Raw genomic sequence first — 13995 nt, 5'->3', positions numbered from 1 at the left:
CCCACAATCTGGGTGCACTGGATAGCCTAGCCACGTTAATGGGTTTTCCTTCCCAGCATCTCGTGGCTCGCGTGCTCGCCCTAGCCGCACCTTGCTTGCAGCTTCCTCATCAGCTAGTAGCATATTTAAGCTAGCACCTCCCAATTAAGCCCGAGGAGCCGGAAAAGCCTGGCGGGGCATTGGGAACTGTGCAATATGGCTCTGTACGTAAAGTGATCTACTACTACTCTGTAGCTTGTGGCGTTGCACGCATGGACTTCACTCCATTATCGGCTCTACTATAAAAGAAATTCCTCTTGACGTGTTTTTTTTTGAAACAGAGGCAAAAGCTTTGCTTCATCTCATTCATAAAGAAGGAACTACTAACAAAGTTTGACGAGATCCATTACAGCTCCACAAATGGAAGCGAAAAGCCTAGTCTCACTATATCAAATAACTCAAATGTTCTGCCCCCGTAGTAACCGTCGCTGATAAACAGGCTGCTAGTGTGTGCGTGAGAGGAGTGGCTGAGTAGGCCAGCTACATGAGAGGAGCGGCTGAATAGAGCACCGAGAGTACCCACTAGGCCACTACGCAGGTGTACTTTCCCTGCATTGGTAGTACAGCGATGGTTCTAGAGAACATTAGTACCCTCCACTTCCAACTGTAGCTCCTTGGCCCTGAGATTCAAGAGTTCAAAACTGGTGCACTATACTAGACTAGACTAGAAGTACAGTTCATCGCACTACTAGTTGAGAAAAGTAGTACTACTACTGCTACAGTACGAGTACGTACTCCTCCGTCACATAATGTAAGACCTTTTTTGACATTAGTTGGCGTGTACAAAAAATGGCAAAAACATACCCAAAATTTCTTAATCCACGCCAAAAACTACTACCTAGTGCCAAAAATTTCTTACTAGTGCTATTATTTACAGTATAATGCAATCCCATAATGTTAGTACGTGTAGTAAATAATAGCCTCACCCCTTCACTAAGGAACAATCTACAGTTGGAAGGGACGAGGCCCTGCGGTTACTACACTCTTATCTCCTCCTTGCCAGTTCCCCTCCCCCCCGAAGAGAAGGCAGTTCGTCGCTGCTCCCATGGATTCGCCAGGCGGTTCTCCTCCTCGTCGGGGCTGGGAGACCTTGAACGATGATCATCTAGGAGAAATCGCACGTCGCATCGACGTCTTCACTGCCGCAAGACTCGGTGCTTCCTGCACCAACTTTTTCAAGACGCTGCTTAAACAGGCTTGGGAAAAGGCCGTGCTTGTTGGTCTTCCATGCGTCCTCGTGGAGAAGGCTCTTCTATGGGACAATCCTTCAAACAGTCCATCGCTCCCTGGCCATGGTTGCACGTTGACTCCGCTAGAGTTGCCGACATTGATAGGTAGTCGGATTTTGTCCGATGAGCAGGTCAGTAATGGAGTTTGATCATGTAGTACTTAGTTATTCCATTTCCATCCCGTAATTTCTCCGCTGCCCACCGTCTTATATCTAGGTCTGGGTCGGTGCCAACGAAGATTGGCTTGCATATCTCCGGTCGGATACCACCATCATTTTGCACAACATTCATAGCAGTGCGGCCGTTCCGCTAGACCCCTTCTCCACCATTGGGATCGACCTTCCGGACTGGCTGGGCTTGAATACGTATGATGACACTACTAGAGAAAAGGCTACTAGCAGCGCGGGTAAACTGGCTACTAGCAGCGCAGGTACCCGCGCTACGAGTATCGCGCTACAGCTAAGTAGATAGCAGTAGCGCGGATGCAACCCACGCTACTACTACGTCTGTTAGTAGTAGCGTGGATGGAACCGCGCTACTACTATCTCAACCAGCGCTACTACTATCCTAAGTAGTAGTAGCGTGCACTTTTCCTCCCACGCTACTACTAACTAATTAGGAATAGAAAAATAAAATTTAGATGCATTATTCCTGGATAGAAGTAGACATACTGATATCCCATTTAACATCAGACGAACACAACCATCATCTCAACTGAAAGTATTCCACCACCAACCTAAACAAACCACTTCTCTAGATGTATCTACCAAGGTTTGGAGTTCAAACGCCGGTGCCCCCCCCCCCCCCCCCCCCCCCGGACGGTGGCGTCGAGGACCTCCACCTCGACGACCTCCAACGGCGCGATCACCTGGATGATCATCTGTGTGCAGTAGTCACCGGGCTTCACGGTGAAGTCCACCTCCAAGTGGTTGAAGAGCACGACACCCACCGGGCCACGGTAATCCTCCTCGATCACCCCTGCACCCACGTCAGGAAAGTGAAAACTTGTTGGTTCACGTCCTATGTCCAAATCTAGTATTGTATTTTCTTTCTTTATTGCGCATGCACATGAATCAATAGTAACAGTCGAAGGCTGGTCCTTACTTGTTGCTCGACACGTGAAGAAGGCCAGGTCCCCTCCTTATTGCACGAATGAATCCAAGGAAGACACTGTCGGTGGCTCCGAACCGGCTTCCGCTTATCTGTAGACAAGGAATAATTTCAGCTAACAAAGGAAAATGAGAACAAAGAGCAATCAGTAATTGTGAGACAAGAAATAACTTCTGTTGTAACCCATGCATTGTATTCTATCCCAAGCTAAACTACCTAGTATCTGTCGTAGTCATGGTGAACTCGCTTTCATTTTCAGAAAATCCTGTATTTTGTCGTAGTCATGATAAAACAAGCCTAATGAAATGTACTCTGCTTATATGTGCCTATTTTATTCAACGAAACATATTTTCAAGAAAAATGATGTCAAACAATACACTGGAAGACCATATCAAAGTCCAAAACAACATTTATAGTGACATAATGTGGCATTCAGACATTCAGATCCATTATTATCTACAAACATATGGACCAATAAATATACTACTTTGTGCTACACGAATTGCAACCTGCGGAAAATGCAAATCCCTCGATATTGTTAACCCTTTTATCACCAAGACGCAACAACTGGTCATGCCAAATTAGATTGGTCAACTACAGTTTCAGATGGTAGACTCGCGTGCACTCTTCCAAAGCATAATGGTCAAGCATCTACCTAAAACAAATATTCAGGTCTATTCATGAGGTTCAGCGTGCTTCTAGGGTTTCGAGCTCCACCATTGACACTGGACAGCAAACATAAGGTTTCTGGCCGATCTGCTTTTTCGCAGAGTGATTAGGATAGTAGCGAAATTAACTAGGTTTAATTTACCTCGTGTGCCGCCACCGCCGTCGTAGCCATAAATAAACAGAGTGAAGCAAACAAATTAACATCAAAACAATCGACCTAGTAATCTTCTCCACATACACACACATAATCTGCAATCATCTGCACACATAACAAAATTCAGAGTTTCCCCTAAATTCAGATTAGCAGGAAGCAAAACTGAAGCAAAATTCAGAGGTACCAGTTTGGCACTGCAGCTCGTCCATCTGGTCCAGCGTCGATGTTGCCCTGCACGCACAGGAGAAGGTCAACCAGCATCGTCAGCCGCCGCAGCCCGCATGACTAGCTTGTACGCCGCCCTACAGAATAGTTTTACAACACCAAGTCCCTACAGAATAGTTTTTTCAGCATGAGAAGCAATGAACAAACTTAAATATGAGCATAGTAGCTACAAACAATGAAAAGTCTATACATCTACTGTAATCGTTTTGACCACCTAGACATGATAATCACAGGGGAACAGAGAAGCAAATTTTTGGTCTGAAACATATACGGCTCTCTATACAGAAGATAGATACAGTAGTTGACAAAACAATATTGACATAAGTGTAGGCTCTCTGTAAAGACCGGAGAACATGGGGAAATTGGATGCTAGATGTAGCACTCATGCATAGTAATCCATCTGAATGACATTTCGTCAAAACTGATGTTTGTCCAATCAGAAGGAGATGAATACCAGTGCACACTTAGAGAACAAACTCAAGGAAGTTGTAATCCCATGGACAAATCACTGCAGTGTATATTGGCCACAATAGATCGATCCACTCTGAGCTTGTCCCTGGTCAAATTGGCAGCCTACAGCAGCAGGGGCTCTCCGTAGAAACAAATTGGCTGGCCCCATCCCTTGTCAAACAAAAATCAAGGGCTTGTCCTTGGTCACACACGCAGCAGGGGCTCGCCGGGCCGAGGCAGGAACGAGGGGGGTAGGGGAAGGAAGAGGGGAGGAAGAGACGGAGTAGCTACCTCTCCCGGCCGGTGGCGACGGTGTGCTGGACCTGGCGGTGGGCAGGTTGAAGTGGGGCAGCCGCGATTTAAAGACCAGGGCGGCGGCGTGGTAGACGGGGTCAGTAGGGCGGCGGCGAGGCAGCAGGGCCGGCGAGGATGCAGATCAGGCCGCAGTCGCCATGGAGTTCGCGGGAGGGCGAGAGGTGGCGGCTAGATCAGGGAGAGGAGAGGCCGAGCGAGACTCCTCCGGTGAGCGAGACGCCTGGGATGAGGGTGGACCGAGGATGAGATAGAGATTTTTTAGGGATGAGAGAGAGAGTGGTGGGGTGGGAGTGGATCGGGCCGGACACGCTTAGTAATAGTGTGGGGGTGTTACCTGCGCTATAGCTACTTATTTAGTAGTAGCGTAGGTTTTACACCCCTCGCTACTACTATGGCCTGTCCCGGGAGGCATGGTGAAGACCACTTAGTAGCAGCGCGGGTTTATATCCCTCGCTACTACTATCAATTTAGTAGTAGCATGGGTTTTATACCCCTCGCTACTACTAGTTAGAAGTAGCGCGTCATTTTAAACCGCGCTATTGGTAAGTTTCTGTGTATAAGCTTTTCCCTAGTAGTGTGATGCCTACATGAGATTGAAGAAGATAGCAATTGTGGACCCGCCGACAAAGCGACGCGGCTACGACGTTACTATCTCATCGCGGTGTTCGACATAAGGATTCCATCAATGCAAGAGGCAGTAACGGCAGAGGCTGGCGCATGTTGGCGGCGGCAGATTTGTACCCCTACACATTCAAAGACGCCGTGCGCCATCTAGGCCGCATCTTGGCGGTGACAAGCCAGGGGACTTGTTTCATCTGGTTGCCATCCTACGGTACGGGAGATTACAAATGGAATGCACAAACCATCATTTGCATCCCTAACAGTACTCTATTATTTTGCAGGGACTAGTCATCCCTCGATCAAAATAAGATCGCCGATCCTGGATGTGCATTTGCATCCGCGATTCGGTCTAACCTGGAACCTTGTAGCTGACTTTGGCATATTGGGATCAACTATCTTAGCGGTCGTTACCCATGGTACCACTAATGTGCAACATGGTCACACAATCTACCACGATCGGACCGTCACCATCTACCCAGGTATTCCATTTTTTAACCCTCTCGCCTTCCCTTTCATTGTTGTACTAGTAGTATACTTAGTAGTACTTGTAGGAGTACGTTTTACCTTGGAGGACGCATATAGCTAGCTAGGCCCTTGAAGACTTGAACCCACTAGCTGCCACCATTTTTGTTTTTCCATGTCTTACTATCTTATCCATGTAGCCAAGAGTGGCTATATATAATAAGCCGGTTATTTTACTTCCTCTATACTGGAGTAGTACTATTTGCTGCACAGTATTACTGGCCACCATATTTGAGCACAACATTATTATGCATGTACCTTGACTATGTACGTCACCATGTGTCCAGATCTCAGATGCCACATGTACCAGATGAACGGCGCCGAGTTCGACCCCCATGATGCTACGTGGGTGCCGAGGTACACTCTTGGAGAGTACTCGCTTTTCATCGGGGACAACTACCCCATTGTGAAGCGGATGCCACCTTCCGTGCACGACACAGAAGGCCTGCCGTTCATGAAGCATGGTTGTGTCTTCATTGCGCACCACCGGATGAACGACATGCTGGGACACGCTATCCCTGATTTATGCTGCTTCAGCTTGGATGAGTCTCCATCGTGTGGAACCGGACTAGAAAGCCGCGACAATGATTCCCGTTGCCCACCGCTATGGATCGTGCCATCCATGAAGAACACCTGGGACTGGAACCTGGAGGAGGACATGTAGCCCATCTATAACGTGTAAGTGGAGTACGGTAGTTGTGAACGGTAGCGCTATGAATATATGTAGACAAGTCGTGCACAAATTTATCACATGAATTGGAGATGAACTTATGTGGCATACTGGCATTTATCCTTTAGAATTTATTACTAGTAAATGTGTTATGTGTACGTGCAACTTGTGTGGTTGTTGCACGGGCTCCAACATGCTCTTTGAGAAAAAAAGGTGGCACAACTTTGAATATATGTGACATGGCAGCATCATACAATAGCATCGTTCGCTATAGTTGTAGTACACTCCTACTAGGACGACAACTCCTATAAAACCTTGCGCTTGGCTCTTTGCCTCTTCGGGAGGTTCAACAGTTCGTACTCGTGTGAACCTTGCACTTGGCTCTTCGCCTCTTCGGAAGGTCCAACAATGATGATACTACAGTACAATATGCTTCTGTCAATCTGACACCGATTGAACTGTTGCACGTCCACCGTGAGGGCGAGGGCGAGGGCGAGGGAGAGGGAGAGGGAGAGCGTGCTGTAGTCAAAACCCTCTCCTCGTCCTACGAACCACCGCGCGCATGGGCGAGGGAGAGGCATAGTAAGCAAGCTTCTCCTTGTTCAGCAAGTTGATGGTCCACATCAAAGCAGTACTTGTACTAGTAGTCCATACTGCGTCCTTTCCGATTAATATGGCCTAATTTGAAACGAGAAAAATACACTAGCGGTGAGCGTATGTAACAATACGCTCTTTATGGTCACTATATATAGTTTTGCGGTGATTATACGATCACTAGCTCATCGTAGAGCACCGTATTGCACCCTACTGACCGGCCACATAGTCGACGTGGCACTTTGTTGACTGGTTAAATTGTCACCTGTTTCTAGGTCCCACCTGTTAGTTGGCAGAGCAAAGAAATCAGTTAAACAAAACTTTACGCAGGCGTGACACGAGTCCAACCCTTGCACGCGAACTGCCCTGGCTGTTTATGTGAGAGCATGCACGTGTACTCCCTCGGTCTTCCAACAAAGAGTGTACATCGGCTATAAAACAAAGGGTGTAGTACATGATGTACATCTACACTTCCAATGCATTTAGCCTTTAATCTAAATCGATATTGATTGACTAATGTACCAACTTGTGCGTAAGTGTAGGCTACATGTCTATCCTTAATTACAGCATGCAACGGCCTTCATTTAATCTTCTTCTCTCAATGGTCGCATGCACACATAATCCGCTACTTTTGGGCGTTAATTATGCCCTAGTCAATGTGTAAATCTCTAAATGTACAGTCTTTCACGGACGTAGGGAGTAGGTTGAGCACTTGAGCGTGAGCATGTGTGATGCACCGTGTGCTGTGTGCCGCATGGGTGCGTGAGTGTTGCGTGCGTCCATGTGTACGTGTGAGTGTTGCATGTTGCATCCATGCATGCATGGGGCTTACTCCCTCCCATTGACATGTTCATATTTCAAGCTTCCTCTGTTCCCTTCATATGGTGATACTCCCTCTGTTCCCAAATACAGAGTAAAAGCCTCCCTCTGTTCCCAAATACGGAGTATTTGTCTTTCTACAGATTTCAACAAGTGACTAGGTACGGAGCAAAATGAGTGAAGTGAGCGTAGAGGCATAGGGATACTGTAGAAAGGAAGTCCTCGCTATCCATTATTTCCCATCTCGGTCAGAGAGAACTATTCAACTAGTCTTCGCAGTGAAGTGACAATACTCGCTGCAGCAGATGGGACACGTAATTAATAGGCTGAACCAGCGTGTTGGTGTTACTAAATCAGCCTTACCCAGTACTGCCATCATGTTTGCCAGTAGAACACGCTTCCGCAAATACGCCTACGCACCTCTGTCCTCCATTAACTGACATATGGGCCCTCTTGTGGTAGACCCACATGTCATCGGTGTAACTATTTACACTCCAAAGGACGGTATATCCTGGTAGTAGTACTAGTAGAATTGAGATTTAATGCACTTTCTTCCCCATCTTCCACTCTTCTTCCTCCTCTCTTCTTCTTCCTCCTCTCTTCCCCTTCATTGGCCGCACACCATTTACCCCCGCTCACTGCTCGCCCGCCCACGCCATCTTCCTTGGTAGCTCGCGCGTACCATATCCGCCCACTCACTGCTCGGCCACACGAGGAGAAGCTTCTTCGCTAGCCCGCCTGAATCCACTTCCCCGTTGGCTCGCAGGCACCGAAAACCCTAATGGCAGAACCGGCTGACACGCAGAGCCGCGATTGGAATTCCCTCCCTGATGTTGTCTTGGAGCAGATCTGTAGTCGTATGGACCTACTCAGCACCGTCCGTCTGGCCGCATGCTCGGTGTATTTGTACCATCTACTCGTCTGCAACCGGCCGGCTCTTTTCAAGACACCCTGCTTGCTAATGCCCGATCCTCGCAGGTGGCCGACGATCCTACGGAGGTTGCCGTGGTGCCCCTCGACATGCTACCACTACCCGTCCACCTGTCCTTCATGCGCGGCCACTACTGGGCGGGCATGAAGGCCAACTGGATCATCCTCATCCACCACTCCGGTAGTCCGTGGCGTCTCATGGATATCTACACCCAGCAAGAGATCACCCTTCCATCTTTGGATACCGCCGCCATCGAGCCTCGCGGCCCGCCGGACACTCCTGCCTACTACGCACGAGACGCGTCAAGCTTTTGGCTCGACCTCTGTTTGTAGAAAGTTGTAATCTACGAAGTGCCCACACCATCAGAGGACTACATGGATTACAAGCTCATTGCCTTGTTCAACATGGGATTAGTCTATCTGGAATCCGGTCGCCATACATGGTTATGGCTCATCATCAATCCTGTTGAGGCAACATTTCTGTCTGATGCTATAGTGCACGATGGCATCATTTACACGGTCGACGCACAGATTGGCTGCCTATACTGGTGGAATCTATCGTCGTGTAATTGTTCTATCTCATCTCATCTTTACCTTATGAATACGACTGCCTGTTCATTTGTTACAAATTTAGAATACATAGCATGTCTATAACCACATCATTGCTATATGTTCCTCTCATTTCCTAGATTTCTATGACCACACATGTTATTGTTAGAGTTGATATGAGAACAATTGGCATCTAATGATTGTTAGAATACATATTATGAGCATAACATCATGATTGTTGTATGTTACTCTCATTTACAAGATTTTTATAACAACCCATGTTATTGCTTAGAGTTGATATGAGAACCGTAGTAGTAAGTGCTATGGTAGAATATGAGTAGGCGATGTCATAGCTGTTTTCCTCTCATTGTTACATGATTTTTGAACCATGACATATTGCTAGAATATGAAAGCCGTTGGCTTATTTTTTTAACTTGGGGTATGATTATGACCACGGCATTGCAATTCTCTATCTATGATATGTGTCACTGTTATAATAATCTTAATTCCACACATACTCTGAACATGATTGTTTATTTTTGTCCTTTTGGTCTCCAATTGGAATTGTTGCAGCAGACACAAATGCACTGGCCTTCATGATTCCAGGATCAGGAATCACACTACAAAAAAAACACATCCATGACATTTTGGGCCGAACGAAAAAAAAATTATGTCATACATATGACACTTCTATGACGATAATTGGGACAAAACCTGGTATCATCATAGATGTGGTGGGCTCCTACTTCTATGACAAAAAATCATGACAGAAAATGGGCTTCTCGTCCTGGGCGAGCCGGAAACGCAGCTGCATGACATTCTTTGGGCCGTCCATGACGGAAAAAATCGTGGTAGAAGCGAGGGGGAGGAAAATTTTGGGGAGTTGCCGGTTATGGTAGGAGGTCGGAGGCCGAGCGATGCGCGTTTCTCTTGTACAGGTACACGCGTGTGTGCGAGGCGTTGTCTCTAACTGAACCCGAGCGAGGCGTTGGGCTCTAACTGAACCAGAGCGATTGCACTGCAGGCTACGCGTTACTGAACCCGAGCGATCGATCGATGGCTGCTAACTGAACCCGATGGAGCGATTCCTTCGCTACTGCTGCTAACTGAAGCCGATCGATTGGATGAACAGTGAGCATTGAGGGGGGGTTTGGATGAACAGTGAGCATTGCGGGGGGGTTTGGATGAACAGTGAGCGGTGGTGTTGCCTCTGGATGAACAGGACCCCGTGGTGTGGAGGGCTGGATGAACAATAGACGGTGGAGGGGTGGTTGAACAGGACCCCGTGGTGTGGAGGGCTGGATGAACAGTAGATGGTGGAGGGGTGCCCGTGGAGGGGTGGTTGAACAGTAGCCGGTGGAGTAGCGCGTGGTGGAGGCTGGATGAACAGGAGCCTGTGGAGGCTGGAGGAGGTCGACGGTAGCCCATGGAGGCTGGAGGAGGTCGACGGTGGAGATGAACAGTATCCCGTGGAGTCCCGTTTTGCGGTACGCCACACCCCTCCCGATGAACAGGACCCCCGTTTCGACCGTAGGAGGTCCGTTTCGTCCGTTTTGTGGTACGCCACACCCCTCCCAATCAACAGGACCCCCGTTTTGACCGTAGGAGGTCCGTTTCGTCCGTTTTGCGGTACGCCACACCCCTCCCGATCAATAGGACCCCCATTTCGACCGTAGGAGGTCCGTTTCCTCCGTTTTGCGGTACGCCACACCCCTCCCGATCAACAGGACCCCCGTTTCGACCGTAGGAGGTCCGTTTCCTCCGTTTTGCGGTACGCCAGGTCCCTCCCGATCAACAGGACCCCATTTCGAACGTGGCCGGTCGAACACAAGGCCGTTTCCTACGTTGTGCGCTATGCCAGGCCTCGTTTCCATCGCCTGTTCCATCCAAGCCTCCCGATGAACACGACCACGCATTCCGTTCCGACCCAGCCAGTTGGCTCCCCATGAACACGACGACGACGCTGTTTCTCCGTTCCGACCCAGCCATGTACGTATGCACGATAGGCGTTTGAGACCCTGCCCGTATGTACGTACGTGGCCGTATTTTCTTTCTTGCACCCTCGCCGCTGTACGTACGTGTACATGCTACGTGCACGACTCTACTACGACACGTGCGCGCCTCTACATCCACTAGTATATATGTACATACACGTTCGCGACCAGAATGACAACACTACGTATGCTTCGACCAGGTGGGTCCCGACTGCCAGGCACTTCCTTGCATGCGAAGATGTAGCTGCTGGGTCCCAGTAGTCAGGGGGGTGAATCGTTTTTTTTCGGACGCACTTCCTTGCGTGCGAAGATGTAATTGGTGGGTCCCAGCAGACAGGGGGAAACATTTTTTTCGCTAAATACGGTGGCCCGTCCGGTGGGTTCCCACTGTCAGGTGGAGGAATAATTATTTTGCACGTAATAAGGAGACACTTCCTTGCTGCGGCCGTGGACCCAGCTGTCAGCCTCTCCACGTATAGTCCATGTCCGATGGAAGCCATTCCTTGACCACGTTGACCATGCCGCGCCGAGAGCACCAGGGCGGTGGACGACGGTGAGGCCTAGGAAGGGGACGACGTGGAGCCGGGGAAGACGCGGCAGTGGATGCCCACGCGTAGAGGAGTATGAGGGTTCACTCGTTCGGCTGCGGTGTGAGGCTACCGTCGCCGTAGAATAACAGGGGGTGTGGGTGTGTAGAGGGATGGCCTGGCTAGCGGTGGGAGTAGTAGGGGGCGGTGAGGCCTCTGCGGCATCACAGCCGGCCACGGGCGGCAGGAGCAGGCGGCACGACCAGCGATGCTTTGGGTGGCTGGAGCAAGAAGACCAGAGGTTGAAGAAGCACTACGGCCGTTGGATGGACATCATACGGTCACTGGAGCTAGAATCGTTCATATATTGACTAAAGTTGACAAAGGCCTCCGTCCCAGTCAACTTAGTAGGCCCACAAGTCAGCCTCCCACCAAGGTTGGTCCCAGCTAGCAGGGGGTATTCATTTTTTTTGTGCGTAATAAGGAGGCACTTCCGGTGGGTCCGAGCTAACTGCGAGGCGAACGTTTCTTCACAAAATACGGTGGCCCGTCCTATGGGTCCCAGCAGTTAGGGGGAAATGTTTTTTTCACAAAATACTGGTGGCCCGTCCGGTGGGTCCCTGCTGTCAGGTGGAGGAATAATTATTTTCCGTGTAATAAGGAGGTACTTCCTTGTGGCTGCCGTGGACCCAGCTGTCAGCCTCTCCACGTACAGTACTCTTCCGATGGAAGTCGGTCGTTGACCACATTGACCACGCCGCGCCGAGAGCACCACGGTGGTGGACGATGGCGAGGCCTAGGAAGGGGACGACGGGGAGCCAGTGAAGACGCGGCAGCGAAGCTTGCGCGGAGAGGAGTACGAGGGTTCACTGGTTCAGCTGCGGTGTAGGCTGCCGTCGCCGCAGGGCCTGGCCAGCGGTGGGAATAGTAGGGGGCGGTGAGGCCTCCACGGCAGCACAGCCGGCTATGGGAGGCAGGAGCATGCGGCACGACCGGCGCTACTTTGGGCTGCTGGAGCAAGAACACCAGAGGTTGAAGAAGCACTACGGCCGTTGGATGGCCATCGTACGGTCACTGGAGCTAGAACCGTTCATATTGACTAAAGTTGACAAAGGCCCCCATCCCAGTCAACTTAGTAGGCCCACATGTCAGCCTCCCACCATGGTGGGTCCCAGCTCGCAGGGGGAGTATTCATTTTTTTGTGTAATAAGGAGGCACTTTCGGTGGGTCCGAGCTGACAGCGCGGGAAACATTTTTTCACGAAATATGCTAGCCCGTCCGGTGGGTCCCAGCAGTCAGGGGGGAAGCGTTTTTTCGCGAAATAAGGTGGCCCGTCCGGTGGGTCCCCGCTATCAGGTGGAGGAATAATTATTTTGCGCGTAATAAGGAGGCACTTCCTTGCGGCCGCCTGGACCCAGCTGTCAGCCTCTCCACGTACAGTACTCTTCCGCTGGAAGTCGGTCGTTGACCATGTTGACCACGCCGTGCCGAGAGCACCAGGGCGGTGGTCTGGACGACGGCGAGGCCTAGGAAGGGGACGACGCGGAGTCGGGGAAGATGCAGCAGTGGTAGCCCGCGCGGAGTGGAGTACGAGGGTTCACTGGTTCGGCTGCGGTGTGAGGCTGCCGTCACCGCAGAATAACAGGGGGTGTGGGTGAGTAGAGGGATGGCCTGGCCAGCGGTGGGAGTAGTACGGGGCGGTGAGGCCTCCGCGGCATCACAGCCGGCCACGGGAGGCAGGAGCACGCGACACGACCGGCGCTGCTTTGGGCGGCTGGAGCAAGAAGACCAGAGGTTAAAGAAGCACTACGGCCATTGGATGGACATCGTACGATCACTGCAGCTAGAATCGTTTATATTGACTAAGTTGACAAAGCCCTTGGTACACGTCAACTTAGTAGGCCCACAACTCGGATTTGGCAGAGAACATATAGCCCATTTGCGATTTGTAAGAATGTACAACCCATTTTTCAATTCTAATGGAATTTACTACAGCCCATTTACGGGTTTGTTAAAAGTACACCCAACTTCTAGCTAGGACAACGATTAATAATTTCAAACAACCGCTCAAAACAGAATTCAAAAAAAATTCCCACATTTTGATGGGATCCGAAATATTTTTATCCGAAATTTCTAGTCAGGTTAAATATAATTTCAAAATAAACTTGTATCATGTTAAAATCCAACGAAATATTGCGCGCGCAACAAGTAATGAAATTAAAATTTCCAAATTCCAAAAATAATATATTTTTCAAACTAATTACCTGTTTGGTGCATAGTAATTGCCCAGTTATTATAATTACATCCCATTTATTATTTCTTAAAGTCCATTTTATTGTTAAGCCTAATTCATACCTCCTAGGAAACTTTGCAGCCCAGCGGGGCGGATAACAAGTTGACCCAGATATTGTGTACAACTGTCAGCCTAGTTGCATTGCTGATGTTGAAGAAAAAGGCCTGTGTAGTACAGTACAACCTAACATGGTTACTCAGCCCACATTCAGGGACGCTGGAAAGGCCCAAACAAGGCTTCTGTACAACTTTTTGAAGTCACTGAGCTCAATTAATAACTTAAGAA

At 49.4% G+C, this 13995-nt stretch overlaps 1 long non-coding RNA gene across 1 annotated transcript; it reads right to left on the bottom strand.

The window, feature by feature from the left end:
• Positions 1-2068: 2068 nt before the first annotated feature.
• LOC123116519 (uncharacterized) lies at positions 2069-4496 on the bottom strand. Its single transcript, XR_006457103.1, has 5 exons — positions 4168-4496; positions 3386-3532; positions 3190-3306; positions 2373-2470; positions 2069-2246 (listed from the first exon to the last, which is right to left on the bottom strand). It is a non-coding gene; the product is annotated as an uncharacterized lncRNA (long non-coding RNA).
• Between the last annotated feature and the right edge of the window lie 9499 nt (positions 4497-13995).

This window comes from Triticum aestivum, chromosome 5B, assembly GCF_018294505.1.
Source record: "Triticum aestivum cultivar Chinese Spring chromosome 5B, IWGSC CS RefSeq v2.1, whole genome shotgun sequence".
NCBI classification, from domain to species: Eukaryota; Viridiplantae; Streptophyta; class Magnoliopsida; order Poales; family Poaceae; genus Triticum; species Triticum aestivum.
Note: the sequence above shows the minus strand (reverse complement) of the source record. Positions and strands in the feature narration are given on the sequence as shown.